Genomic DNA, 15,294 nt, shown 5'->3' on the forward strand with positions numbered 1-15,294 from the left:
GCTTTGAAATACCGTATTTGTCACGTAACCAGAACAATGTTCCTCATCAGCTCCTCCTGCAACGCAATTCATCCTCAAAGAGGCAGCATTCAACATACGCGCCAGTAGAGGGCTTAATTTTACAAAACCTAAATCCAGCGCACGTAAGGGACGGTCTATTGACAACGCGACATAGATGAAAGGAAGGTCTGCAAAAAATGCTTAAATAGACGCTGCGTAAAATTCACCCATTTCTAATCTAGAAAAACTCTCCAAATAAGCAGACTTTAATTGGTTTGAAGGAGTTTGACGATATCACAGTTTCGACCTTCTCGAAGCTGTTGTGACGCTTAACACGGCAATACTGCGTTACAAGCTGGCGGCATGATGAGGCTACGCTTGCCACAGCAAAACAGAACCACCGCAGCAGGTGTCCGACAGCAAACGCTAGCACAGTCGCCCGAGCCAGACAAGACCGGTCCTTCAACGTTCCCATTTTCCGCCAGGAGGGCAATAGGGGATGCTGCTGTTAGAGTAAACGGGCCGTATACCTTTGCCCCCCAATGCGTTCGTCATGTCCCAGGGCCAAAATGTGGGCCGATCCCGGAGGTTGTGCAATACCGGGCCGACACTCGGCTGAGGTAATTGGCAATCTTTTCGAACTACATTGCAACCTTGACCGCAGCCTGCCGACCGACGCATTGTTTTTAGATTTCGCGAAATCATTTGACGAGGTACCACATTAACGCCTATTACTAAACCTCGCCGTTTTAAATTTGCATCCCAATGTTCTATCATGGGTTAAAGAATTTCTAACTCACTGCTCTCACTTCGTTTCTGTCAAAAATTCCAGCTCCAAAACGTTCCCTCTAATAACGGGCGTACCGCCGAGATATCTATGCTCGGACCGCTTTTGTTGCAAACTGTTGCAAAAGTGCAAACTCGGTACACAGTAGTAATGGGTGACTTCAAAACAAACGTGGGCAAGAAGGAGGCGGTTGAACAGGCAATCGGTAACTACGGCGTGGATTCTAGAAATGCTAGAGGATAGGTGCTGGTAGATCTCGTTTAAAGGAATGAGCTGAAAATAAGGAACACCTTTTTCAGGAAGTGTAACAACAGAAAGTGGACCTGAAAAAGCCGTAATGGTCAAACAAGGAATGAAATTGATTTCATACTTTCCGCTGATCCACGCATAGTGCAAGATGTAGAAGTGACAGACAGGCACTAAATCTTAGGTTAGTGAGGGCTAGGATTCAGCTAAATTTGAAGATATAAATTGTAAATTTGGCAAGAAGAAACAGGCCAACTTAGATGCCGTAAAGATAAAAGCAGAGAAATTTAGGCTGGTATTTGCAAACGAATTTGCAGCCTTAGAACAGAGAAATGACGATTATGACATAGAGGTAATCAATGAAACCATAACTAGGCTAGCTTGAGATGCAGCAACCAAGGTGGGAAGCAATACACCAAGGCAACCAGCAGGCAAGTTCTCCCTAATAACGAAGCACCTAATTAAGAAACCACAAAAAATGAAACTGTCCAAGTCAAGAGATAAGATAGAATTCGCGGAACTGTCAGGACTGATCAACAAGGCCAAAATAAGTGATATCCGAAATTATAACGTGAGAAAGACTGAGGCAGCCTAAAATCAGGGACGCGAAAACTTGGCATAGGCAAAACCAAGATCTATGCACTGAAAGAGAAGCAGGGTAATATCGTCAGCAGTCTCGAATGTATTATAAATACAGCGGAAGAATTCTATACTGACCTGTATAATACCAGAGGACCCCGGAGGAATCAGAACTCCTTTCGAACTCATAATGAACAGGACACAGAAACTCCTCCTATAACTAGAGATGAGGTGGGAGGGCCTTACAAGACATGAAACAGGGGAAAGCGGCAGGAGATGGAATAACAGTGAATTTAATCATAGATGGAGGAGACATTATACTAACCAAAAAAAACGCACACATTAAAACACTGGAATCTTATAGGCCCATTAGCTTACTCCCAGTATTCGATAAAATATTTACCAAAATTATCTCGAATACCATAAGGACTACACTTGAATTTAGACAACCAAGAGAACAGGCGCGCTGATCTAAAATGCATCACATTCATGTAATTAATAAGGTTATCGAGAAATCCGAAAGGTACAATGAGCATCTGTATATGGCTTTCATAGATTACGGAAAATCATTTGATTCAATAGAGATACCAGCAGACATAGAGACACTGCGTAATCAAGGACTACACCCCACTTACGTAAATACCTTGGAAAACATCTACAGATTCCACAACCACCTTGATTCTACACAAAACACTAGGAAGGAACGTATATATAAAGTTGTCAGACAAGGAGACACAATCTCTCCAATGCTATTCACTGCGTGATTGGAAGAAATATTAAATCTATTACACTGTGAAGGTTTAGAAGTATGGATCGACGGCGAATACCTCAGCAACCTTCGGTTTGCCGATGACATTGTTCTCTTCAGCAACACTGCATAATAGTTACAACAAATGATTGAGGACCCTAGCAGAGAGTGTGTAAGAGTGGGGCTGAAAGTTATTATACAGAAGTCAAAGATAATGATGAATAACCGGCGAAGGGAGCGAGAATTGAGGATCGCCAGTCAGCCTCCTGAGTCCTTGAAGGAGTACGTTAACCTAGGTCAACTAATCAAAGGGAATTCTGACCGTTAGATGGAACTTCACAGAAGAATCAAAATGGGTTGGATCACATACGGCAGACATCACGAGCTCCTGATTTGAAGCTTACTATTATCATCGAAAAGGAAGGTATAAATCAGTGCATTTCACCGGTGATGATATATGGGGCACAGACTTGGGAGAGTGACAAAGAAGCTTGAGAAGAAGTTAAGCACTGCGTAAAGAGTGATGGAACGGGGAATGCTAGGCATAACTTTAAGAGACAGAAAGAGAGCGGTTTCGATCAGAGAGCAAACGGATATAGACGACATTCCAATTCACATGAAGAGAAAGAAAATGGCGCTGGGAAGGTCATGTAATGCGTAGAGTAGGTAACCATTGCACCATTAGGATGACAGAATGGGTTGTTGCGGAAGGCCGGTCACTTACAGGTCGCGTCGCCAGAAAAAAACGGAGCCGCGAGACACCCAACAAAGGCTTTTAATGGTGATAGGCGAACACAAAAGGTATCACGATGACGATAAAGGTGCGCGCGCGTCTTGGCGCCAGGCACGGAGGCCGCAGCCCACGATCCATTCATTTTCTTCGTCGTCTGCTAATCTCCGGCATCTTCCGGCGCCTCAGATGTGGTGACGTCTAGTTCTAGACGATGTAGCTTCTGCACTGGCCTCTTTAAAACGTGCTGCAATCGTAATTAACAGGTGCGCACAAATCCATCGACGCCTGGGTACACCTCTTGAACCCGGGCTAGTGGCCAGTATAACTTGGGCGTGTTAGGAATGTCGACTATTACGATGTCGCTGACCTTCACATTTCTTGAGTAATGCGTGGGTGAGCGATGAGGCAATGGAGTCGCAGCAAATAATGATGTTTTCCTCCCTTCCAGAAATAATTTCATTATTTTTGGTTTATGTTGAAAGCGTCACTGATAGTCGTTGCGATCATGGCTGGTTACTAGGTCGGACAATGTATTTCCTTCTGGCAACGTCGTAGGTTGCTGGCCCACTAGAAATTGCGCTGGCGTGTGGGCTACAGGCTGGCCTGCCTGATTATCATAACGCGTTAGAGGCCGTGAATTCAACACCCCTTCACCCTCAATAATAATAGTTGAAAGTTCTTCTGCGCACAGGCAACTTCGACCTATCACTTTGAGGAGTGCCATTTTCGCGGTTCCGACCAACCGTTCCCACCAGCCTCCCCACCATGGGGTCGCTTTGATGATGAACTTCTACCTAATTCTTTGGTTCGCAATGTAAGCCGGGATGTTGTCTTGTCGTAGTACTTTCCATATTTTCTGTACCTCCCGGGACGTTCTCCTAAAGGTTAAGGCATTGTCTGAGTAAATGGTACTTGGGAGTCCCCTTCTTGCAATGAAACACCGGAATGCCAAGAGGATGGCAGGTGAAGACATATCTGAGACCAGTTTCAAATGCAATGCTCTTGTTACTGCTCATGTAAAAAGTACGATGTACATTTTCCTGTTGGAGCTCTCGGATGACTTCGCATACTATGTTCCGCCAAAATCAAGTCCTACAGTGCTGAAAGGTTTGCTCCTTTTGACCCGGCAGAGTGGGAGCGGAGGGTAATGATTGATTGCTTTCTTTGCCGCTTGTCGTACTCTCGGGACCCAGAGTCGTTCGCGTACGTTCTGTATTATCGCCGTTACTCCTCCATGCATGACTGGACGATGGGTATGCGCAAACACCAGCTCGGTGAAACGACGTTGACTTGGAAGTAGCAACGCATGCTTCACGTCTCGGCTGTCTGTGAGGTTGTGCAGTCTTCCTCCGATGCGTAGAAGCCCGTTCTCGTCGAAAAATGGGTGTTGTAGTGCTGCCTATGAATTACTGGGCGGACCTTACCTTTCCAGCAGCCAACTCCTCTTCTCAGGACACCATGCAGTTTGAACTTGCCGGATCCACTACCTCTTAGCTGCCAATATTTCACCAGCAAAGATCACTCCCGATTTTTAATCTTGCACTTAACGTTGAAGACAAATCGCTGCACCCATTTTGTGGCACGGAGAAGCTTGTGCAGTGAACTGAACTTCGTAGCGTCTAGCAGTGGGGTTAACTGTACTGCGTTTCCAGTGCAGTGAAGCGTTGTTGGTTTTGTCGCTCTTAGCCCTAGTATGTCGTTGATTTGGGGCAGTGAATGCTTCACCGCTCACCATTTTTCCGAGTCTTTACTCAGCCAAGCTGGTCCTCGCCACCACTCTACCTCGGTAGCCAGTCCGTCTAAGGAAACACCTCTGTTCAGCATATCAGCAGGATTGGTTTCTCCTGGTCAATGCTGCGAGCTACAATCCGAAGTAGTAGACAGAATTTCTGTGACTAGGTTCTTCACAAAGACGTGTAAAGTCGAAGGCGCTCGCTGTAACCAGCCAAGCACTATGCTTGTGTCAGTCCAAAGAAAAGATTGCGCTCTTGGCATTAGATCTCCACAGCTTTCCACTATATATTTTAAGAACCTGCTTCCTGTTAACGTACCCATTAGCTTTTTTCTCCGCAGGGATTACGCTTTCCGTGGGGCTTTCCTTAACTTGGCTACAATGAGATTGCTAGCCACGCTCCCATGCACACCTTCTGCACGAATATTTGCACAAGCTCCATATGCTTTTGCGCTTGCGTCGACAGAAACGTATACCTGAAGGTCACGTGTCCATGAGGTGACGAAGAACGTTGACTTTCGACAAATCGATCAACTCGTTTCTCCGGTCGTGCCATTTTTCCGCAATGTGATTAGGAAGGTCTTCGTCCCAGTCGACCTTCGAAACCCATAACGGCTGAAACAGCATTTTCCTTGCACTACGTATGGTGCGAGAAATACTAGTGGGTCGTAGATACTCGACACTGTCTGGAGGACAAAACGCTTACTCTCCTTTGCCTTCTTCAAGAAAGTAAAGATGTCCTCCGGGATGTAGATTAACGCGCCTGTTGCTTTGGACCAACCCATCCCTAGCACTCTCACTTCATGTCCAGCGGTCTCATAGCCGAGAGGCATAAGAGTCATTAGAATCGAACAGTCGTTCTAGTTGCATAGAGCTTGAGCTCCTTTTGCTTAAAGGCATACCAGCATCATCCATCAGCTCTTTCGTGCAATTGTAAAGAATCGCCGCTGCTTCTAAGCCATTCGCTCCGAATAAGACGTCATTGACGTAGAAGGATTTCAGTAGTTGTGCTAAGGCCCTTTTCTCGGGATGAACTTGTGTCTTCAAGTGATGCTGTAGAGTAGCCGTAAGCATGAATGAACTTGCTGTGCATCCAAAGGGTACTCTGGTCATACGACAAACCTCAACCGCTTCTTCCTTAAAATGAACAGCAGGACTTTTGTCAAACCAGAAAAATCTGAACAGGTCGCGGTTCTCTTTTCGTATCTTCACTTGCAGGAACGCCTTCTCGATCTCTGCTGTCAGGGGCACTAGGTACCACCTGAAACGAGGGAGAACCTGCAGTAAGTCCGGGTTTAGGTTCGGGCCAGTTTTGAGGCAACTGTTCAGAGATCTCTCTCCTATAGCGTGACATGACGCATCAAAAACCACGCGGAGCTTGATTGTGAGCGAGTTCTCACGAATAACCTCCCTGTGTGGCATGTAGTACGCTGGGCCATCTATCTATTCCTCGTCAAGTACAAGTTCAGCACGACCGGCAACAATGTACTGACGAATCGCCGTATCATATGCCTCAAGCAGTCCTTCGGGCTTCGAGATGCGCCTAACCAGATTTCGTAAACGATTGTGTGCGTCGCTGTAGTTGTCTTGTAGCAGCTCAATATCCGGCTATTTACACGGCACAGCAACTTGGTACCGCTTTCCAATCTTTGCAATCTTTGCGCATGAGCTGCTCCATTGGTGCAATTCCTGTAGCGTCCAAACTCCAAAAGGACTCCAGTTTGCTTTGGTTTTGTGATAGCGCGACTCTGTGCTGTGACGTCATTGCAGTCTTGAAAGAACCATTATTCCGTGCTACGTTATCACGCCCCTCTGGCCTACATATATTCCTGCGTAGTGTTGAAAAAACGTTCTTCGTTCGTCGTCCATGTCTGGCGCCAGTCATATCATCTGGCGACGAGGCACTTCGCCCGCGCGCGGAGCTGGCTCGGCACTGCGGAAGCAACGTTCTACGCGGAAAGACCAGCCAGAGCACCCTGAATTTTCGTCGACCGTCGACTGAGCTATACATGTTCAAGGAGTGCGACAGCCAACGGAGGTGCCGACAGAAGTCCAGCGGAAGGGCTGGCGGGAGGAAGTGGCTATTTCGGACGCAACGTGTGATGACTACTGTCAAAAGGCCTTCTTACGAGAAAATAGCGGAGTTTGATACTAAAACTCAGAACTTCGAATCATACCTGGAACATTTCGAACATTTTTTTGGTGTGTACGAAATCGCTGAGGGGAAAAAATGTCTGTATTTTTGAGTTATTGGCGCAGAATCTTATGAGGTGCTGAAAAATCGGAGTGTTCAAAAAACGCCCGCCGAACAAACGTATGCTGAGGTACAGCGCTTGCTTAAAACCCATTAATGCCCGAAAGCTTTGTGATTGCCGAACGTTTCAAGTTCAATCGCCGCGTGCAACTAGAGCATGGAGGTGTAGAAGAGTTTATTGTTGAACTGAAACACTTGGTCAGGAAGTGCGACTTTGGCACATTCTTGCAAGATGCGTTACGAGACAGATTGGTAGCACGTTTGCGGAATGAGCAAAACCAACGCGCATTTTTTAATAAAGAGAAATTAACGTTTGAGGGTGCGTGCAAAATTGCATTGGACCGGGAGCTGGCGACAAAAGACGCCGCGATAATGCAAACAAGATCAAAATTATCGCTACATTCTTTGCAGGCTAAGAGTAAGAACGCACAGAACGAAAGAATGGCGAAGTTTCCTGACAAGGTGTCAGTAAAAGCCTCTTGTGAAATATGTGGCAGGAAGCACAAGTCGCAGAAGTGTTGGTACAAAAATTTTAAATGCCATAAGTGTTCAAAAATCGCTCAAATGCAGAAAATGTGCCAGAAGGCAAAGCTCCTGAATACAGAGGACGACATCGAGGATGAGAGGGAGGAGATCATCATCATCATCAGCCTGGTTACGCCCACTGCAGGGCAAAGGCCTCTCCCATACATCTCCAACTACCCCGGTCATGTACTTATTGTGGCCATGTCGTCGCTGCAAACTTCTTAATCTCATCCGCCCACCTAACTTTCTGCCGTCCCCTGCTACACTTCCATTCCCTTGAAATCCCGTTCGTAACCCTTAATGACCATCGGTAATCTTCCCTCCTCATTACATGTCCTACCCATGCCCATTTCTTTTTCTTCATTTCAACTAAGGGGTCATTACCTCACGTTTCTTCCCTCACCCAATCTGCTCTTTTCTTCTGCCTTAACGTTACACCCATCATTCTTCTTACCATAGCTCATTGCGTCGTCCTCAAGTAGAACCCTTTTCGTAAGCATCCAGGTTTCTGCCCCGTACGGTAGTACTGGTAACACACAGCTATTGTACACTTTTCTCTTGAGGGATAATGGCAACCTGCTGTTCATGATCTCAGAAGGCCTGCCAAACGCGCCCCAGCCCATTCTTATTCTTCTGATTATTTCACTCTCATGATCCGGATCCGCGGTCACTACCTGCCCTAAGTAGATCAATTCCCTTACCAGTGTTACCACTTCCAGTGCCTCGCTACCTATCGTAAACTGCTGTTCTCTTCCGAGACTGTTAAACGTTATTTTATTTTCTGCAGATTAATTTTTAGACCCTCTCTTCTGTTTTGCCTGTCCAGATCAGTGAGCCTGCATTGCAATTCATCCCCTGAGTTACAGAGGAAGGCAATATGATCAGCGAATCGCAAGGTACTAAGGTATTCTCCATTAACTCTTATCACCAATTCTTCCCAATCCAGGTCTCGGGATACCTCCTGTAAACACGCTGTGAATAGCATTGGAGAGATCGTATCTCCCTGCCTGACGCCTTTCTTTATTGGGATTTTGTTGCTTTCTTTATGAAGGACTACGGTGGCTGTGGAGGCGCTATAGATATCTATCATGTCTAACGGAGTTTCCACAGACTTCTATTGCACACTACTTAATGATGCCCATAAAATTGTCGTTCATGTCTTCAGCACTGAGGTCATCTTCCTGACAGAAAGCCGAATACCTGTTCTGTAGCTTGATCCGGAATTCCTCTATTTTCCCTCTTACCGCTAACTCATTGATCGGCTTCTTATGTACGAGTTTCTTCCGTTCCCTCCTCAAGACTAGGCTAATACGACTTCTTACCATCCTATAGTCACTGCAGCGCACTTTGCCGAGCACGTCCACATCTTGTGTCATGCCAGGGTTAGCGCAGCGTATAAAAACTATTTCATTTCTTGTCTCGCCATCCGGGCTCCTCCACGTCCACTTTTGTCTATCCCGGTTGCGGAAGAAGGTATTCATTATCCGCATATTATTCTGTTGTGCAAACTCTACTAATAACTCTCCCCTGCTATTCTTATAGCCTATGCCATATTCCCCTACTGACTTGTCTCCAGCCTGCTTCTTTTCCTACCCTGGCATTGAAGTCGCCCATCAATATAGCGTATTTCGTTTTGAATTTACGCATCGCAGATTCCACGTCTTCATAGAAGCTTTCGACTTCTTGGTCTACATGACTGGATGTAGGGGCGTAGGCCGGTACGAACTTCAATTTGTACCTCTGATTAAGTTTCACAACAAGACCTGCCACTCTCTCGTCAATGCTATAGAGTTCATGTATTTTACCAGCTATAGCCTTATTAATCAGGAATCCGACTCCTAGTTCTTGTCTCTCCGGTAAGCCCCGGTAGCATAGGAGGTGCCCGCTTTTTAGCACTGTATATGCTTCTTTTGTCCTTCTAACTTCACTGAGCCCTATTATATCCCATTTACTACCCTCTAATTCCTCCAATAACACTGCTAGACTCGCCTCACTAGATAATGTTCTAGCGTTAAACGTTGCTAGTTTCAGATTCCAATGGTGGCCGGTCCGGATCCAGGGATTCTTAGCACCCTCTGCTGCGTCGCAGGCCTGACCGCCGCCACGGTCAGTTGCTTCGCAGCTGCTGGGTACTGAGGGCCGGGGTTTGATTGTTGTATTCATATAGGAGGTTGTGGCCAAGTACTGCACCAGGGTGGCCAATGCTGCTCAGGTGAGGGAGTGCGTTACCTGCTCTGGTCACCGGGATCAGGCCGCACTCCAGGCCACCTAATGCAATCTTCTCAACACGCGGATTTTTTTTGATCCGGTGGAAAATTGCGCAGCACCGGGATTCAAACCCCGGTCCTCTTGCTCGCGAGGCGGATGCTCTACCTCTACGCCACCGCTGCCCCTGAAGAGTTGTAGACGTGTACAATTTTAAAAACCTGACGCGATCAAATTACGAAGTAAATGTTCAAGTGGAAGGCAAGCCATTGAGAATGTAGAGCTACACTGGCGTGGCTGGTTCAATTGTTCCTGAGAGTGTGTACGATTCTGTCTTTCCGCACGTGAAGTGCGTGCCCACTAGCATATCATTGTGCACGTACACGGGAGAGCAGTTATGATTGAAAGGCCGCTGTGACGAATCAGTCGTGTACCGCAATCAGAACATGAATCTGCCCGTCTTCGTATCACGCGATAACGGGAGGCGGCTGCCGGCACTGCTAGGTCGCAACTGGCTTGAACACCTTCGGTTAGAGTGGCAGCAGATCGGGCACATTTCTGGAGGAAGCCGCGTCGAAGGACTGCGTAAACAATTTTCTTCTGTGTTGTCGGGCACGTTGGGGACAGTACGTAATTTCGAGGCGAAAATGGGGCTAAAACAGAATGTTGCTTCAGTTTTCAGTCGCGCACGGTCAGTTCCCTTCACGCTGCGCGAAAGAGAAGAAAAACAACTCGGCCAAATGGTAGCGGCGGGCATGCTTTGGCAAGTTCCACACAGCGACTGGGCAACACCGGTTGCAGTGGTGCAAAAGAAAGATGGCAGCCTGCGAATATGCGCGGAATATAAAGTTACGGTAAATCCAGTGTTGACAACCGAACACTACCCACTACCAAGACCAGAGCACACGTATTCAACACTAGCAGGTGGAAATATATTTTGTATGCTCGATCTTTTTGCTGCATACCAGCAAGTGCCGCTCGCTCCAGAAGCTTCTCCACTTTTGACCATTAACAATAGTTTGAGACTTATTGAATTTCAACGCCCACCGTACGGTGTGACGAGCGCTCCAGCCATTTTCCAAGCCCTGGTGGATGAAGTGTTGAAGGGCATTCCGAGAGTTGGCTGCTACATTTATGACGTCATTGTGGCAGGGTCGGACATGGATGACTGTCAAAAGACGGTTGAGCGTGTCTTGCCGAGACTGTCTGGCTTCAACATCACACTGAATGTCTAGAAGAGTCGTTTCTTTCAAAGCTCAGGGACTTATTTGAGTCACAAAGTGACTGCGGAGGGCATTTACCCTCCTGACGCCAAAGTACAGGCAATCCTGCAAACGCCGGAGCCAAGTTCAGTCTCCGAACTGAAGGCGTGTCGGGGAATGTTGAATTTTTATTCAACATTTTTGGATTACGTGTCAACTGTAGCACAGCCACTTTGCCAGCTTCTAAAAAATCAAGGGTGGTCATGGTCTACAGAATGCCGCGACTCGTTCCGATCCACCAAAAAGCTGCTCGCAAGCAGCAAAGTGTTAACCTTCTACGATGTTAATATGCCTATCGGCATGCTTTGCGACGCCTCATCTTATCGCTTGGGCGCTGTTACCTTTCATGAGACGCCAGACGGCAGCGAACGTCCCATAGCCTTTGCCTCTCGAACTCTGACAGTTGCGGAAAGGAGATCCCCACAGTGAGAGCGCAAAGCCTTGGCTTTACTTTTTGCGTTGAAGAAATTCCATCGGTACTTATACGGCCGGGAATTTAAACTTTACACCGACCATCAGCCATTGCTGGGAATTCTTGGCCAGGACACACCAATGCCTACTTTGGCCACAGTGCGCATGCAGCGTTGGGCCATGATGCTTGCTGCCTACAGTTATCGGTTTAAGTATCGCAAAGGCAGGAACCTGGAAAAATGCGCTCTCCAAACTACCGCAGGCTGAGAAGGAAACTAATGTTGCAGAGAAATGCTTGGCAGTGTTCGAGAGCCTGCCATTATATGCTGCGGATGTTGCTAAGACCACAAATCGCAACTTGACTTTGAGTCGTGTGTCTGAATACACAATGAATGGTTGGCCAAACCAATACCGTGAAGAAATGAAGGCATATCACGTGCGCCGTTATGAAATATCCCTTTAGCAAGGGTGCCTAACATAGTACTCGGGTAGTAATACCGGATAAGTTGAGAGAACGCGTGTTAGACTTGCTTCCTGACGAGAATCCTGGCAGCACTCGCATGAAAATGCTAGCCAGAAGCTTTGTATGATGGTCGGGTCTGGATCAAGCCATCGAGATGTACATCAGGAAATGCAAAATCTGCCAGGCAGTCCAACCAGCTGCCCAACCCGTGCCGCTCCATCCGTGGAGCTACCCGTTGAAGTGTTGGGCACGAGTTCACGTTGATTTTGCATGCAACAATTCTCACATGTTCCCTCTTTTAGTTGATTCTTTTTCTAAATGAGTTAAAGTTTGGCCGATGTCCTCAACGTCTACCACGAAGACGGTTGAGAGACTATGAAATGTCTTTGCAGCCTACGGGCTGCCTGAAACGTTAGTCAGCAACAACGGGCCTGAGTTCAAGTCTGTTGAGTTCTCGGACTTCTTTGAGCGCAATGGTGTGAAGCATGTCCGTGCCCCGCCATATCACCCCGCATCCAATGGTGCGGCAGAGCGCACCGTGCAGACGATAAAACGGGCGCTGTTAAAGCAAGTCATGGAGCGAGATGTCACTCGCGTGTGGTCGCTTCAGGTCTGTGTGTGGATAATTTTCTTATCGCGTACAGAAATACGCCAAGCAGTGTGACGGTTGCAAACACCGGCGCAGTTATTTCTAAGGCGTCACTCGCGCACGAAGCTTTCTTTGCCCATCTTTGTCGGTGACATGCGGCAAAAGCAAGCTGACATGAAAAACAAGCGTGATGTGTCGCGGGGTGCTGATTGCGTGTAGCGCGAAGGTTATCGCGTGTACGTGACTACTGTGCGAGGGGATCATGCCTCTAGGGAGGCAGGTGTGATTCAACAAGCTGTCAGTGCTGTGGCATACGTTGTGGAAGTGCACGAGCATCTTCGATTCACCCACGCCGACTATCTACGCCCGCACCATGCTGATCCAGTGGCAGCCCCAGAGCGACCAGTTGCAACAGAACAATCAAATTGTCGGCCTCTACTCAGCGGTCCGTTACCTAATGAAAGAGCTCAATCAGCTCGAGTACCAGAAAAACACAGTCCGACCACTCTTCAACATCCTCTAGTGGATGACATAGTGCCGGCCTCTGTTCATAAAGGCCAGGGCAGCTGCAAGCGTCAGAGCCAACGCCTACAAGTGCAGACCTGGCACCACAACAAAGCCCAGGACAACTGCAAGTGTCAGAGCCAACGCCACCTATAAGGGAAGAACCAATCCTTCGTAGAAGCACTCGTTTGCGCAAGCAACCGGATCGGTTCAGACACGTGAACTTTTAAGTAGAGCCTGTGTGGAGGAAAGAAATGTGATAGTGTGAGGCTGTGTTGTCCCGTCAATGCTGTCTTGAAAGACCTGCAATGGGGGTGTTCGCCTAGCAGGAGGGTCACTAGTTATAGGTTGTAGCGCTAGGCTTAAACAGGTCGGCGCTATATCGTAACGGGGAAGCAAGCACTTCTCGTCGTCTTCTTCTTTTGCACCAGCACACCAGCACCATGCCCACTGCCCAATGCCTACAGTACAATCGCTCCCCACCGAAAGAGTAGCCATCCTGCCGACCTAAGGGCAGGAGAACACAGGGGGGTCATGGCACTGCTTGAGCAGGGAGACGTGGACAATTTCCTGGCCCCGACGACGTTGGTCGGAAGACGTTTCAATGGGCTCGATGAGGTAGTTGACAGCGGATGTTTGTTTCAGTACCCGATAAGGACCGTAGTACTTAGAGAGCAGATTGGAGGAAAGGCCTGGAGGAGTAGAGGGCACCCACAACCAGACCAGCGAGCCAGGCGCAAAGCACGTAGCTGTAGTGAATGAATCGTGGCGAAGCTTTTCGCGCCACTGGTCCTGGGATGTGAACGAACGTGCGAGCTGGCGACATTCTGCGGCGTCTTCTTCTTTTGCACCAGCACACCAGCACCATGCCCACTGCCCAATGCCTACAGTACAATCGCTCCCCACCGAAAGAGTAGCCATCCTGCCGACTATTCTGCCCATCCTGCCGCTCTAGAAACAGTCGTCCACTACGAAGCATCTAGCCGGTAAGGTAGAATCGTGTCCATAGTGCATGAAGGTTCGTGTCTGTAAAGGAGAAAGAAAGGGGAGAACCCAGTGGTGCTTTGCGTGGCGGTATTGTAAGCGTTGGTGACGAAAGGTAGAATGCGATCCCAATTCAAGTGGTCAGATGAAGCATACATGGCCATCATGTCACCAAGGGTGCGGTTGAAACGTTATGTCATTCCATTAGTTTGAGGATGATATGCCGTGGTAGTGCGGCGAAGGATGCGACACTCCTTTAGCAATGCTGCAATGACATCTGAGAGGAAAACGCGACCGCGGTCGCTCAGTAATTCTCGAGGTGCTCCATGGCCTAAATTCAGGTTTTGGAGGATAAAACTGGCGACGTCTTTTGCTGTGGCAGATGCTAGCTAAGGCTGAAGTTTCAGCGTACCGCGTGAGGTGGTCGATAGCAACTATAACCCAGCGGTTGCCGTTTGGAGTGTTGGGAAGCCGATCGTATAGGTCAATGCCGACGCGGTCGAACGCACGCATGGCGCATGGTAAAGGTTGCAACGGGCCGTTGGCATGTTGAGGTGGCGTCTTGCGTCGTTGGCATATGTGGCATGACCGGACATACTGGCAAACGAAACGGTACGTACCGCGCCTTTAGTACCGAACCTGGAGGCGAGAGTATGTCTTTAATACACCAGCGTGGCCGCATATTGGGTCGTCGTGGAACGTGGCGCAGATGTCGGAGCGGAGGTGTCGGGGTATAACAAGCAACCACTTACGGCCGCTGGAAGTGTAGTTGCGGCGGTACAGCAGGTTATCCCGAGTGATGAAGTGCGTGGCTTGGCGACGAAGTGTCCGAGAGGTCGGTGATGGCGACAGGCTGGACAGGAAGTCAATAAGCGAAGAGATCCATGGGTCTTTGTGCTGCTCTGACGGCATGTCGGAAATGTTGAGGGCGAAGGCACCGCAGGTAGAAATAGACGAGTGGACAGGACCAGAGGGCAGGGGTAACCGGGATAGAGCGTCTGCGTCTGAATGCTTTCGGCCAGAGCGATAAGCAACGCGGATGTCGTACTCTTGTAGGCGCAATGCCCAACGGGCAAGCCGACCAGTTGGATCCTTTAGCGAAGATAACCACCATTGGACATGATGGTCGGTCACGATATCAAATGGACGCACGTACACATAAGGACGAAATTTGTCAATAGCCCAAATGATGGCCAGACATTCCTTCTCATTAACCGAGTAGTTCGCCTCGGCTTTGGTCAGGGTGCGGCTGGCATACGCGATGACTTACTC

Source organism: Dermacentor variabilis, chromosome 3, assembly GCF_050947875.1.
Source record: "Dermacentor variabilis isolate Ectoservices chromosome 3, ASM5094787v1, whole genome shotgun sequence".
Lineage (NCBI taxonomy): Eukaryota > Metazoa > Arthropoda > Arachnida > Ixodida > Ixodidae > Dermacentor > Dermacentor variabilis.